The 14,485-nt window shown below is 42.1% G+C and overlaps 1 protein-coding gene across 3 annotated transcripts in view; it reads right to left on the minus strand.

Annotated features, from left to right (window-relative positions):
• Window positions 1-13,486, minus strand: part of LOC116381194 (leucine zipper putative tumor suppressor 2 homolog) — a 27,369-nt gene extending 13,883 nt beyond the window's left edge. Inside the window, exons 1-3 of one of the 3 annotated variants that reach the window (XM_031843122.1) lie at window positions 13,295-13,486; window positions 11,647-11,820; window positions 1,574-1,704 (exon numbers count right to left, since the gene is read on the minus strand). The gene's annotated coding sequence lies outside the window, so the exon portion shown is untranslated. Of the gene's footprint in view, window positions 1-1,573; window positions 6,766-11,646; window positions 11,821-13,294 lie in introns of those variants that run through there. The other 2 variants (XM_031843120.1, XM_031843121.1) reach the window with 2 other exon arrangements.
• Window positions 13,487-14,485: the final 999 nt, after the last annotated feature.

Below are 14,485 nucleotides of genomic sequence, written 5' to 3' on the forward strand. Positions count from 1 at the left end.
CACACACACACACACACACACACACACACACACACACACACACACACCTCTCTCTGCTCCAAAAACTGGGTCACACTGGTTGGCACAAAGTTTGTCCTTCAAGCAGTGAGACGTAGGAGAGGTAGTTCAAGGTCTTTCTCGGTCTTGTCTCAATGGGGGGGTCTGGAGAACTCTGAACACGCCACCAGTGAAGTCCCCGTCCCGCTGCAGCTGAAGCTACAGAAACCAGTCTCAGTCAAGAGTCCGAGATTGGACGACAAACGCCATCAATCAGCCGCCTCGAAGGCCACCAGCCCTGGGATAAAGAGGAAGGCTGCAAATCAGTTCTGTGAATGCCGCCATTTACACTGCCTCTTTATGGGCTGGGGGGGTGGGGGGGCACTCTAACATGACTCAGCACCTTTTCGAGGGAGTTGATTTACAGGCCGAAGCAGCAAAGTGAAATGACGACGCCGTGGCTTCCAGGATAGCCAAGGAAGAAAAAACATGGGGGAAATTAAAGTTAAATTCCAGTTACAACACATGATTCCAGTGTGGCTTTGCAGTAATGTTGTGGGTAAGTCTGCCTGGTGGTTTATGGTTTATTCTCCTAAGTCAAATGAAGTTTATTATCCAACAGAGAGACACAAAACGTTTGGGAGTGCCAGTATCTTATAAACACTGAAAGTGGCTCCTTAGAGGCCACAATTCTAGTTAATCTGCATCTGTGGCGGATGCTCAGCAGGTGGTCATCCATCATAGGCCGAGCTGCCATCTCTCTCTGCGGCCCGTCAGCCTGCTTCCCTCTATATTTTCTTAACAACGCCTCACGTCTGGGACCAGAAAGAGACAGAAAGCTAGAGGCCATCCATCACTGTCCGCGCTGCCTCTGCGTGAGGATGTCACTCCCTCTGGACACGGCAGCTAAAACCGAACTCGGCCGACCGGCCGACTCTTTGGACCGTTTACTTCCAAAATAATCCTCCCTCGCATGGCGCAAAGCAATCCAGGGACACCTCGGGAAAATGAAACTGGTACGAAGGTTTAGCGCTTGGCAGGGGGGAGTGGGGGGTGCTCATCAGTTTCAGACACAAATGAAAACAAGAGAAAGAGAGAGAGAGAGCTTTGTAGATTGAAATATCTACTCCTAGTAAGTCCTGTCATAAATCCACAGAAATGGGATGGCTACATTGAGTTGGCAGTGACCCGATTTAGCCGCATTCCGATTTACCGTATAATGTACCAAAGAGATTAGGGTTTCGCCTCCAGCTCTGTAATTACAACAAAAACCCTTATCCATGATTAAGATCCGCCGCTAACTCCCACACAGCAGGAGCGTGTTAACATGCACACACAGCGAGGTGCACGCTGCGCTGCGTTGTGTGCGGCAAGCTGCAGCCAATTCTTTACGTCAATAAAAGTCTCACCCAGAAACGCTCGGTTTCAGACAATCAACACAAATCAAAGCAGCAACTTGTCAGCGGTAATGCGAGAATGCTTGCATAAAGAAACAAACTTCAAGAACAAACCAAAAAGTTCAGAGTTTGGTTCGGTTCAAATTGAAACCACATCTTGTCCAAAAGGCTCCACTTACCTGTTAATGACACCCTGTCTTTAGCTTCTGGAGGCCTTAGAAAAGCATGGCGGATGGGTCGGTGGAGCATCCCAGGAGCTCACACCGGTGAGCAGATCTTCGTCCTCTCTCCGTCTCTCTCTTCTCCAACACTGAGGGCATGAAAAACAAAAGAACAATGCATGTTGTTGAGTCGGCTGAAGAGAAGCAGTGGGACCTCTACCACTGTGGAGAGTTAGAAAAACCTGAAACGTGACAAGTGTGTTTATAGAAGTCAGCGGGAAAGAGGAAAATCTGAGTCATGAAGGCTTCGCATGGAGGAAAGTCCAGACTGAGGGGATTTTCCATGTCAACAAGAGTGAAGACCAAAACTAGCCCCGTGTTCACTTAAGTATCACCCCCCCGGGTACAGTAAAAAGATTATCCTTTCATCAAAGTTCTTTCTATCATCATATAAGGTTTAAAGTTATGACAAATAAAGATTCCAACTGGAGAAATACCTGTTAACGATATAAAATCAAATTCTGCAAAAGAAGGTACGAAGCACACTGTCGCCATCTGTAAAGAAGGGCAGTCCATCTGTATTTCATTAAACTGGTGCATTAGTGGTAAAGCAATATCTAAGTTTGATGTAGAGGAGCATGAGACAAGATGAAAAGTGCCAGAGGTGAGCAGACCAGACAAACATTATCTCAGACTGGCTGTTATTCAAATTACATTTGGCACCATCATGTCTTCAGAGGGGGATATTGTCTCTAGTAGAAGGAACAACTGACACAAGAATAATGTTGCTGCAAATGTGAAAAGACAAAATCTACTGCGTTTTAAACCACTGCACTCAACTTAAAGGCCAGTTTCTCAAGGTGTAAATTGTCCCTCCTCGTGTCAACGTATAATTGAATTGCATAAATAAATGCAGGACCTAAGTGTTGGACTAACTACCAGTTGTGCCTCAAGAGATCATATTTCCCAAGTACCACTGTACATGACTTATTCAGACCGTATTCAGAGACCAACACACAGCTACAATGTTGTAACTAGAGCTGTGCAATAAACTATAATGATGATATATAAATGTCTATAAACTGACAGCAGTTTACACAAAGTTCAATAACCAGCAGACCATCTTTAATCCGGTTTAATTACTGGATTGCCAGCTAAAGATGGAGAGACAGCTCGACAAAGGAAATACTTTACGTGCAGTGATGTGGAGAGAAATGTTTTATTTCTCTTGATATGCTCCAGCTGTTACCTCTACCAGGGAGATCACTTTGTGTTCTTGGTCCCATTTGTTTGTACGCTGACAGAATGTCTCTAAAACAGTTGTATATTTTAAAAAGGCACAGTTTGACGTTTTGGGGTTATAAAGAGGCCACATCAATAGATAGTCCTGCAGTAAAACGACAATGTCACATTTCTATTTTATGTTTACGTGTTAAACACATGAGGTAGAATCATCCTAACTGTTTCCAGTCTTCATGCACACTCTGAATACTTTATCTCTGTAATAACTAACCCTCATGCATATCATTTGAGGAGTAGCAGCTAACTGGTTAATGTTTTATCAGCAGGATCGGGGTTGTTTGCTAAAATTCACATCACCAACTGCCTGCAGGGTAACTGCAAACTGTCCGGGCTTTACTTAAAGATAAACAGACCTTCAGCTCTCCCATCTGTGCCTCACATGCTGGATAAATATGTTACAGACAGATGGAAGTGCTGAGGACACTGTGGCTTCCCACATGTAATGCAGCTCAATCCAGATGGCTTTAGGACGGCTTCCTACATGTCGCACTGGGATAGAGCCTTAGTGTACACTCTGGAGGAAAACCTTAAGAGTTGTTCGTTTTAAAAAACAGACAATCGAACCGCAGACCAGAAACAGATGTTTACTTAGGAGGGCCGCTCCCCTCACCTGCTATTCCAAACTGAAAAAGGAAGACCAAACAGCATTGGGAGGCGTACGGAAAGAGGAGCATGCAGTGAATGAAGAGAGAGTCGATCACCATATCATTACATTATTCATCTGCTGACAGGCGCCTTCAAAGACGGCCTTCAACACCGCTGAACCTCGCTATGGGCCTTTTAATCGACCCACAAATCAATCAACAATCAATGAAATGGAGATAAGACGACAAGTTAACATGTTCTCGTCAATCAGAGGGTAAAGACATTCGGGAGAAAGTCAGAGAGAGTTGAAACCTCTGAGAAAGTTCCTTCAAAGGAGACGTGAACCGCTTTCATGACGATTCAAAGCAGATAATATGTGAACAGCAGTGAATGGAGGCTCTTCTGTGTGATTTGGGGATCTCCCAGCTGGCTTACTTTAATAACCAAGTGTAACAAGTAATACATGATGTATTACTGGAGGTTTCATAAGACACAAAGAGCAGTAACACATTGTAATATACAGAAAGATTTTTTTAGCTCCTAAAATGTCAAATCCACCTCTAGAAACACATGATTTGTAATAGTTTTTGCAAGTTCTTTTCAGTGTTTTGCGCAACATCAGCATCTATTTGGAGTTGTGTTTGTCTCCACCAGATAAATATTCACTCTCCTTTCAGCTCTGTTTTGCAACACCATGCAGAACATTATCGTACAAATACGATAGGAATTCATAAACACATTTAAATCAGCTAGATCAACGACTAGCTGATTACATTCATAAACACTCAACATTAGTTTGAGCAGTTGTACGTGTTTGAGCACAGGAAGTCTACAGCTACACTGCTCAATACATTTAGGCACCGATTGGGAAGAGCAGTGTAATGGAGGGGAAGAAATGAGAATAAATGAGGTTCAGCGTTTGCCAGGCTCACTCACTCACTCTCTCACACACTCACACACACACACACACACACACACACACAATTAAGGAACAGGGAGGCGGCCCACTTCTTCCCTTTCTACTGCCACCCACAGCACTTACGGTTTATTATCCTAATGTTCAGCCATGTGCCAAAGATTCCCGACAAGTTGAGAACCACCAGCACACCCTGAACAAAGGCCGCTCAGGAAACAGGGAAGTGGTGCAGCATGAAGGGAAATCAAACGCACAGATGTGTTGACAGTTCTGTACTCTGGATATCTGAGACAATAGTACGAATGCCTATTAGGAACAACTGCAAACATGCCATTCGTTCTCATTTTATAGCTGCTTGCTTGTACGTGGTTGTGGTCAACAACATAACAGCATGAATGTAGAGGGGAAAACAAGTTATTGAGAAGATTGAACGTTCAAACGGCTGTTTATTTTAAAGAATGAAATGGGCAGACGGTGGGAAGTGAATCCGCTGGGAATACTGGCGTGTCTGCGTTGTTTGGACAGTGAAAGATGGCCCGCATGCAAAGCATCACATTCCATCTGAAACAGCCACAAGACCTCTGTATTTTCTCAGACATCCTCATCTAGGATCATCCAGGCCAGACCTCAAACATCCTCCCACATTTTAGAGAAAACTCCATTTGCACTGCAGCGAGAGGAGTGAGGGGTTGAGGATGAGGAGGAAGAACCAGGAGTTAGCGAAGAGGGTGGTGATCTCCTGGAACAAATGTATCCAAAGCCTTGTAATTAGTGGGCAACTAGATTGTTGGATAATTGGCTTGACCTTATTGGTTGGATATTAAAATATACTGTATGTCACAATACGGCAAAAAACACATTAAGTCTATGAAAAGACTTGAGTGGTCTAAAAGAGATGCTTGAAGTTGATCTGAAGTAATTATCATCAGAAGGTAAGTACACTGTTGGTATACATTACATATTTAAGGTATAAGTGTCTAATCAATATCAAACTAATGACATAAAAGTGTCATAAAACTGTTCAGTTTACTGCAACAGAGTAAAGAAACCAGAAAATATTCACATGTAAAAAGCTGGAATCTTACAAATTTACTTAAGCCAATTAATCAATCATCAAAAAAGTTAATTTAAGAGTAGTTAAATAGTTCACAACTAACGGTGACGGACAGATTAACTACTTTGTTTGAAATACTCTCCCATCTCTCAGCATCTCTGATTCCTCCAGACCCGCCTCCCCTCTGCCTGCGTAAGCTCTTATGCAACGTTGTGACGCAGCGACTGCCCGACAGTGCATCCGACAGTGCATCCCACCGTGCATCCCACCGTGCATCCCACCGCCCACGTAGCTTCTGATCCGCACCCTCGTTCTTCCCCGACACCTCTTCACCTCTCAAGTCAGCATGCCTCCCACCTCACGGTCAGCCTCTCCACTTCAAAAACTTCCCTTCAGGACTGCGTGTCTTGTATGTTGTTTCTGTGCACATCAGTGCCTGTGTTTAATCCAGTGTGTGTGTGTGTGTGTGTGTGTGTTTATGTCCATCTCGTGGCCCCTCAGCAGGAGATTATAATCAGGGCAGAAATCACAGAGACGAGGAGGAGAAATGTATTTAAAAACACTAAAAACAACCGGCCTCGGGGAGGCGTCGTCCCACTTACACACTGCACCTCTAACTGCAAGATAATTAAACAAAAAGGATGAAGACCGTTAAAGGCATGTTTAAAGATGGTGAAACTGTTTTTGTTTCTTTACTTTAAGCTTTGTTTTTCTTACCTCCTCTGACTTCTTTTTAGCGATGTCACCACATTTTTAGGGGTTGATGGACAGGACAAAGGGATGTGTGGTTGTTTGTGGGGTTTTTTCCTTGGTTGGGGACAATTTTTACTCTGATGAAACAACTCCATCTTTAACTGCGGACCTTTTTTATTCTCATGTTCCTGACCACAGTCTGTGAGAATGACTGTGGGCTTCACCACCAGCAGAAGGTGTGGGATGGATTACAGCAGGACAGCGGGCAGTTGACACAGCTGAGGAGTGAAGTGAGTGGGAAAACGACGGCGGTGGTGGTGAGAGTCAAGAGAGGCTCCAGGCCTGTACTTCAGCACATACAAGCCTCCCTGCAGCAGCTGTGAATGTCAAGATCACACTAACTGCCTCCGCGGATCACCGGGAACACGGTTGTTTTTCATGCTCGCAGAATCATCCACAAGTGACAACAGAGGATGCAGCACGCTACGTGTACATGCTACGTGTACATGCTACGTGTACATGCTACGTGAAGTATTCTCCTGGCACAACTTACTTTTGGGATGAAGGGCCAAACATAGCAAATTCAGAAGTGCTTTAAACTTGCATTCTCTCTAGTGTCCATCAGGGGGCGACTCCTCTGGTTGTATAGAAGTCAATGAGAAAATGACTCTACTTCTCTCTTGATTTATTACCTCAGTAAACATTGTAAACATGAGTTTATGGTCTCAATCTCTAGTTTCAAGTCTTCTTCAATACAGCATGATGTTCATTTAGTAAATGATGGTTTACATAAAGCAGAGTATGCTTCAGGGAGGGGCTACATTGTGATTGACAGGTCTCTACCAGAGCTGTATACATCGTCTCTACGTCACTCCTTCTGTCGTCCAAATAAGTTCACTTCCGCTCATCGGTTGCAAAAAAGCCAAGATGGCGACGACCGTAATCCAAGATGGCGATGGCCAAGACGCGGAACTCGAGGCTTCAAAACGGCAGTCTACAAACCAATGGGTGACGTCACGATGATGATGAAACATGATGTGTTTACCACGGTGTCCGTTCTACTACTATTCTTTATTTTTTAATGGTCATGTCAAGAGGTGGACCGACCGACCGACATAGACATCGTAGAGCCATGGCAAATCTAAAGTGCCCCGTAGTTCATACCAGAACTGATGCTAAATAAGTAATTCAAAGACTTCAGAGTCCACTTTCAAGATATTCTGAATAAGAACTGCCCCTGCTGCCACTGTCCATGATGGTGACTTTGCTGTCAGGGCAGCAGACTCTGAACATCTTATCTGGGCTGTTTACGAAACTGTAAATCTAAATCAGTACTGCAGCGGTTCTTTGGGAGCCGTTCACAAAGTGGCTGCAGGAGAAGAAGCAGCGACGTGGTTCAATCCTGAGGGGAAGAAAACGTTTGGGAGAGATTTTAAAAATGAATGTGGGTACAGTAGTGGAGCAGAGAGGAAGGTTATTCCACAGTCATCAGTATTCACAGGATGAACACTGTACTGGTAAAGAGTAAAAAACAGCATTGGTTGCATAATTTTCACTTTGCATCATGTTCAGATGCATAACAACCTTGAATTTTCTAAACGCACTGAATAATCGGTGGATTTTAAGAGGCCAGTTCAGCCAAGATAAGTGGATGAGACTGAACTGTGGTACACCGAGAAATCAACTATTATTCTGCAGAAATTAATTAGTGAAATTAAGTTAATTTCTGCAGAATACATAATCAATCTGAAAGGAAACAAACTGTTGAATTCACAACCGAATCAAAACAATTAGAAAACAGAAGATTATAGGAATACACGATATATATCAGGCCTGATAAATTAGCTAAGCTAAATTCTACTGTGTTCTCCATATTAGGAATCACATTCAAATGAACAATCCCCACCATGAATGCACTGTGATGCTGTGCAGAATAGGTTCATGTTTCTTTACTGAGGCACAATAAAAGAGGTCGGGAAAGTCCTGGTGGAGCTGCATGAATTACAGAAAAAGAGTAACTTTTGGTAAAAGTTTCGGATGAAGCACAAGACTGTGGACTGATTTTAAGGAAGTTAAAAGTTGTAAAATATGGATGTTTTGATACCGTGGTCCATTTGCATTGAAATGGGGCCATTAGTCAAAGCTCCAGGAAAGGAAGTGACAAAATATGGCAATTTGGGAGGTAAAGGATGTCGACAGATTAATGGCCGCTGTGCTCTGTACCTGAAAATTGGGCCGAAGCAAAACTCCCATGAGGTCTGACCAGAGAGAATTAAGTGGTAGATGTGTGTGTGTGCGTGCGTGTGTCATAGATCTGTTGCTTAATCCTCTGAATACTTTCTATCTGCTGTATTCTTCAGATATTCATCATCACAGATGTCACCTGCTTGGGTAAGGACAGACACTCATTACACAGAAAGGGAAGAAGAAGAAGAAGTAAAATAAAGAGTAGGCATGACGCGCTCCCAGACTGAGGGACTGTGGGTCTCAGAAACCTCGGCCCCAGCCTCCTGGTGCCCTCAGACAGCTGTGCAGTCCAGCTGTGCACAAAACACCAGCTAGGAATACCAAACCAATCCAGGAGATGAGAGAAGGTCACGAGGAAAGGAGGTTGGAGGGTGGGAAAGTGGAAAATCTAGATTAGAGCTGCGTGGTCTTTCAATTAAGGAACATTATTGTATATTGATGTCTTCAAATGTCTAAATGTCAAAGATGATCAGTTCAAGACTAAGAAAACAGAAAATTCTTTCCATTTTAGAAGCTGGAACAATGACTAACTTATCATCATAATGTTCTGTAGATCAACTAATCAATTACTCGACTAATTAGATAGACGTCTCGGACCTCTGTTTTTAATAAAACTGTATAAAGTACGTAGACTAAAGATACTCTATGGAGCAATGTTTTAATAAGCGGTCCCTGTTGTGTTTATATCTCATATTTTATAGCTCTACTAACACAGGGATGAGAACAAGTAATGAACTGACTGCAGGGAGCGGTAATACAAAGGATGGACATGAATTAAAACGAACTGTCGCTCCTCGACAAGAGAGGAAGAAGAGTGCTGGACGATAGAAACAATAATGGGTCAAACACTTTGAATTAGCGAAGATGTGTGGTTTGGAACAAAGAGCAGCATGAAGCGATGAAACAAAAACAGATTAGAACTTTATGATCAAAGTTTGTGATTTAAAGTTGGCAAGTGAAACTAAAATATTTTTTAAAAGGATTTTTTTGTCACCGATCTGTGTTGACAAGGGAAGAAAAACATGAATTGCGTGCATGCTATTTGCATGCTATTCACACACACACACACACACACACACACACACACAAAGTGTTTACAAAACTGATTTCTGTGACTTGTGATCTGAATCACCCTGCCACAGTAAAACCGGTCTGGTTTTCCACACAGGTTAAAAGAAACTATTAAATTTCCTCTGAAGGAATGAAGGAGTGACGGTTAAGGCCAACTGCGCTCGCTTTGTTTTGTCAACATACTGCATGTTGTGGATCCAGCATGTTGCCTGAGTTTTAGTGTAGCAGCAGATCCTTAACTACACCATGAAACACACAGCGAGTCTTCAGCAGAATGAGATTTAGAGATACAGTCGTGATGTATTCCTTCTTCTATCGTGTGCAGACATAATGACCCCGAGGCCTATTTAGCGTCACGGCTCATTGTTTGAAAAAGCCACAGCGAGTCACAGTGTTGTTATTATTTTTAGGAGCGTCTTAAACACTGTGCAACATCACTAATTACAGCCAGCGACAGGAGAGTAAATCCAACACAATGGGACACTACGTAAACAAAGAAACCCACAAGATACTGAAGCAGCATTGGGTTTGACATGCCGGTCCCCGAGGAAAACCAGAAACACAAAACAGTCTTCATGTTGCCCGACAGCAGAACACCTCCCACTTTGTTCCCATTGTTGTCTTGTCTTCTAAAGTTTCCCTCTTTCTATTTGTTCTTCGGCGGAACGGTTTGCGTAGTCGTCACACGAAGAATGGAGGGACTTCACCTCCAGGTAAACGGCTCAAGGGCAGAAATTCACAGCAGCGCGACAGAAAAACACATTATTATGAAACAGGGGCTTTTAGACTAATAATGACCTCATCCACGTCTCCCTAATCTCCCAAAGTCAAACCAACAAGGTGTGTTCCAACGAATAAATAATTAAAAGATTAAGGCCACACACCCACATGAACACTATGTGCACATACTATAGTTAACCTCTTGATATCACATGAAAAGGCGACACGCTGCTACCTCAGAGGATGTTCTGATGATTAGAGATTCCTCAAAGGGCAGTGTGAACAGATCTGCCACCTTGCATTAGAAACCACACATCTCTACAACAGGAAGCATTCCAAAGAAACTATTTCATCTAATGTCAGCCAGCTCGGACATCAATAACAACGCAGACAGCTGGTTATAATACTGATGAAGGAACACAAACGGGAATATATAAAAAGAGGAAGTGAGCAAGAAGCAGTAGAGGGAAAAGGTGAGAGCAGGCAGGTGATGGATGTTTACAACTGACGGTTTGGGTGATAATTTCTCCACTCGCCTTTGTTTTCTCTTCCAAAAATGTTGAGTTAACCCGGGGGGGTGTTTGAAACCTGTCTGGCTGCTCTTGTTTTTTGCCCCGTCTGACTTCTTTTTAGCCATGTGGCCATCGTTAGATCATCCATCTAACTACAAAAGGTTGTATCAAACCAGAGTAATACCTTAAAACCAACAAATAATCCGTTGTGGTTTAGAAATCTGTGACTTTTGAAGTTCAACAAATCTCTTGTTGAATAACTTATCTCTGTTCTACAGAGTATTGAACCTGGAGTCCTTTAAATGTTAGTCTTTCAGTTGTAGTTCTTAAAAGTCACCGTGTGTCATTTGGGGGGGGGGGGGATCAATTGGCAGAAATGGAATATAACATTATTAAGTAAGATAAGAATGTGTTTTTGTTAGCTTGGAGTGAGGCGTTTATATCTAGATACGGAGCAGGGTTTCACAGAACCGGCCACCGTGTCTCTACGGAAGCCCAGAATGGACAAACTGAACACAGCCTCCAGAGAGGGACATTAGCGTTTTTGCATCGGCCTTCAGAGTTCTCCTTCACGCTTGATCAGTTGGTTTGCGATCTGAAACATCACTGCTAGATCACCAAATCCTGCAAACTAGACCTTTAAATACTACGTTTATTATAACGACTTAAACAATAATAAAGATGGCATCGGATGCTTTGTCAAATTCTTCTCTTCTTGAGACTATTGTTTTAAGTTATCTGTTTACTTGATACATTTTGCCAAATGAATAAGAGAGTTAAAAACAATGTTCACAGACTACGTTGTTGAAAAAAAGTACTGTGTCATTTTGGATTCAAAACTCTATATTAACTCAGAAATTGTCTCCTCCCCAAACAAACCACATGCATAGCTTCAACAAGGATCAAAGAACGCTGCATTCATAAATACAAACTGGATTCAGATGAGAACAAATAAAAACCGGTTCCTAAAACATGCAGAGTCATCATATACCTGTCATGTAGAAATAGCTCCACACAGACGCCAACGCCCCGATATGCTGACGAAGCAGTTCCTCTGAGGATGTTTGAGGGAAGGTTGCCATGAGCTTATAAAAATCACTGGAGACATTATCAATGCAAATAAACTCGTGGCCTCCAACTGTCTGATTCCCCTTCTTCAAGCCTGCTGAGGTAAGCAGAAACATTTTAATATATATATATATATCATGTGAAGTTTAGTGGATTGAAGGCCGGAGCTCGGAGAGTCACTCTGCTCTTCAGTTTGTTTGTTCTTCTTCGTCGTGTCATCATCATCTCGTTTTAGCCTTTGTTTACAAATGAGGCAGCTGTGCACGATAAACAGACGAGGTGCTTTATTTACTTAAATGAGCATATATATGTACTGTATGTATGGTATAAACACACTACAGACCATACATCCCTCTTTAGAGAAATCCAATTTACCAACAAGCAAACCTTTGTGTGCAACAAACACCGACTCGTCATATTCTTGTTAAAACCTAAACTGTGGAGTTCGGGTCACCGTGAGAAGTTCCTCTGTGTGGAGCCAGAAGTGTCTGCAGACAGACAGGGGAATGCCATTCATTTTAAGAATTCACATTTGTTATTGCTGCGCCCCAAAGGCAGGTCAGCCAACACTCGTAAACCACTCTGTCTTACACACATGCTAGGAAATAGACCCCGGATTGTTTCGGGTTCGTCTCTGGGATGTAAATTGTGAAGACGGAGGATTTTGGTGAGCTGTTGCACCCGAGAGATGTTTAAATTCTGGGCCTTACGTGCCAAAATGGCTACAATGTAAACCCTGTTTTACAGTCCCGAAAGAGTTTTAGGATTCAATTTGTGAATTCCAGTTCTGAACTAACTGTGCTAGACCTGCAGAATAATAGTGAATATGGTGATTTTAAGTACGAACACAAAGAGACGTCGTTAAAAACAAGTTAAATACTTTTGATAATACAAAGATCTAGTCTCTTAATGTCCCATAGACTTCACAAATGGGACAACATGAGGAGCAAAGAGCATTGTCCAGGCCTCTACTTCTAATAAATAAGATAAAATAAATGAGATTTGTTTTAAGGAGATAGGATTCAGGGTGCATGACAAGGAAATTGTTGATTCATGATCAGAAATGGAGCTGAAGTCTGAGCAGGAAATGAGTGTCTGTGTTTATACTTGTAGGAGTTACTTTGTTATGTCTGCACCCAGTCAACCTGCACACGCTGATAACAAGGGGACCAGAGAGGACCACAAAGACCTCAAGGGGACCATGAGGACCACAAAGACCTCATCAAGGGGACCAGCGAGGACCACAAAGACCTCATCAAGGGGACCAGCGAGGACCACAAAGACCTCAAAGAGACTTTGTACATTTTAAACCATTTTTGTAAGGGGGTTACAGATCTTAAAGACTACTCTTAATTGCCTCTGTGATTTACAGATAATGTGTTTATATTAAAAAGGGAGCAACCCCTAGTAATTAATGTAACCTTCCTACACCTGTGCAGTTTTATTTATTACTTTCAGTATCCATGAACTTAAAGGCAACAGGATACAAGTGTAGGCTACAACTCTTTTCCTTAACTCCTAACATTTTACATTTCAATTTGCAAAACAAATAAATGAACCTGGTAACTTACCGTTCACGTCCCTGCTCCACAAAGTCTGCAGAGGAAATCTGGATGCGTCTTCTTCTCCGTCCTTTTTTAAAACCGTCTCCTCATCAAACTCGTGACTTTAACAAGGTGGCTTTTAACAAAACGACATGTTTTAAAATGTATTTCTTTCTCTCTGTTGCTTCTCTTCCTGCCGCAGAAAGCGCGTTTGTTGTTGTGCGGTGGAGCTGGAGAGGCGCTCGTGTTTAGAGCACGGAGGCAAAGCTTGCGAGAGGAATAACGTCTACTTCCGGTTATGGATTTCAAATTAAGATAACCTCGCTGTCCCCTCCCTCAAGTATGAATAAGAATCTGTTTCATTGGCAAAGTATGTGAGCACAAACAATAGATTTGACTTCTTTTTTGTTGCCCTCAATGTAACACACAGTTGAATTAGCAATGTAGATTTAAATAGACACACAACTAAAAGTAACGGCAACAAAGCTGAACGAAGATAAAATGAGCATAGAATAAATATGTACACAAGTGATGATGACAACACTGAGCAGTTCAATAAGAAACAAATTATATATATACATGAAGTAAGTTAGTACACTGTATCTGCATGCCTCAGTATATACAGCATGCAGGATTTAAGAATAGCAGCATGTCATCATTTGTTCAGAACAGTTCAACTGAATACCCATGAAGAATGCCCATGAGACAACATAAGATAAACCTTTATTAATTTGAACAGAATATAAATATATACAGATAAATACAGAGTACAAAACAACTGCATAAAGAAACTATCCAAGAGAAGTTAGATAAAATACAGTCTAGAATATGTAAACCGCATATACACACGTATCAGCTACCGTAAATGTATGTATAGACAAAAACATTATATACAATACATTTCTGTTATAATGGTTTTATGAAACGTACTGTTTCTGATATTTTGCACCCTCTTATTGACATGAATGGGAAAGACAAAATGTTAGAAATCATCTCTAAAACGAACATAGACTACAAATCATAACTACGTGTGCTACACAAAGAGACCCTAACACAAAACATATAACTGAACATATACGTATTTAAAGTGCATACACACCTAAAATAGCATGCTTTTATTTTGAACACCAACGTTATAGCTTCCGGTGTTGTGCTTGACTCACCTGGACTGCTCTCTCTCTCTCTCTCTCTCTCTCTCTCTCTCTCTCTCTCTCTCTC

The sequence above is a fragment of the Anarrhichthys ocellatus genome, unplaced genomic scaffold (assembly GCF_004355925.1).
Source record: "Anarrhichthys ocellatus isolate YVR2014 unplaced genomic scaffold, GSC_Weel_1.0 scaffold4, whole genome shotgun sequence".
NCBI lineage: Eukaryota > Metazoa > Chordata > Actinopteri > Perciformes > Anarhichadidae > Anarrhichthys > Anarrhichthys ocellatus.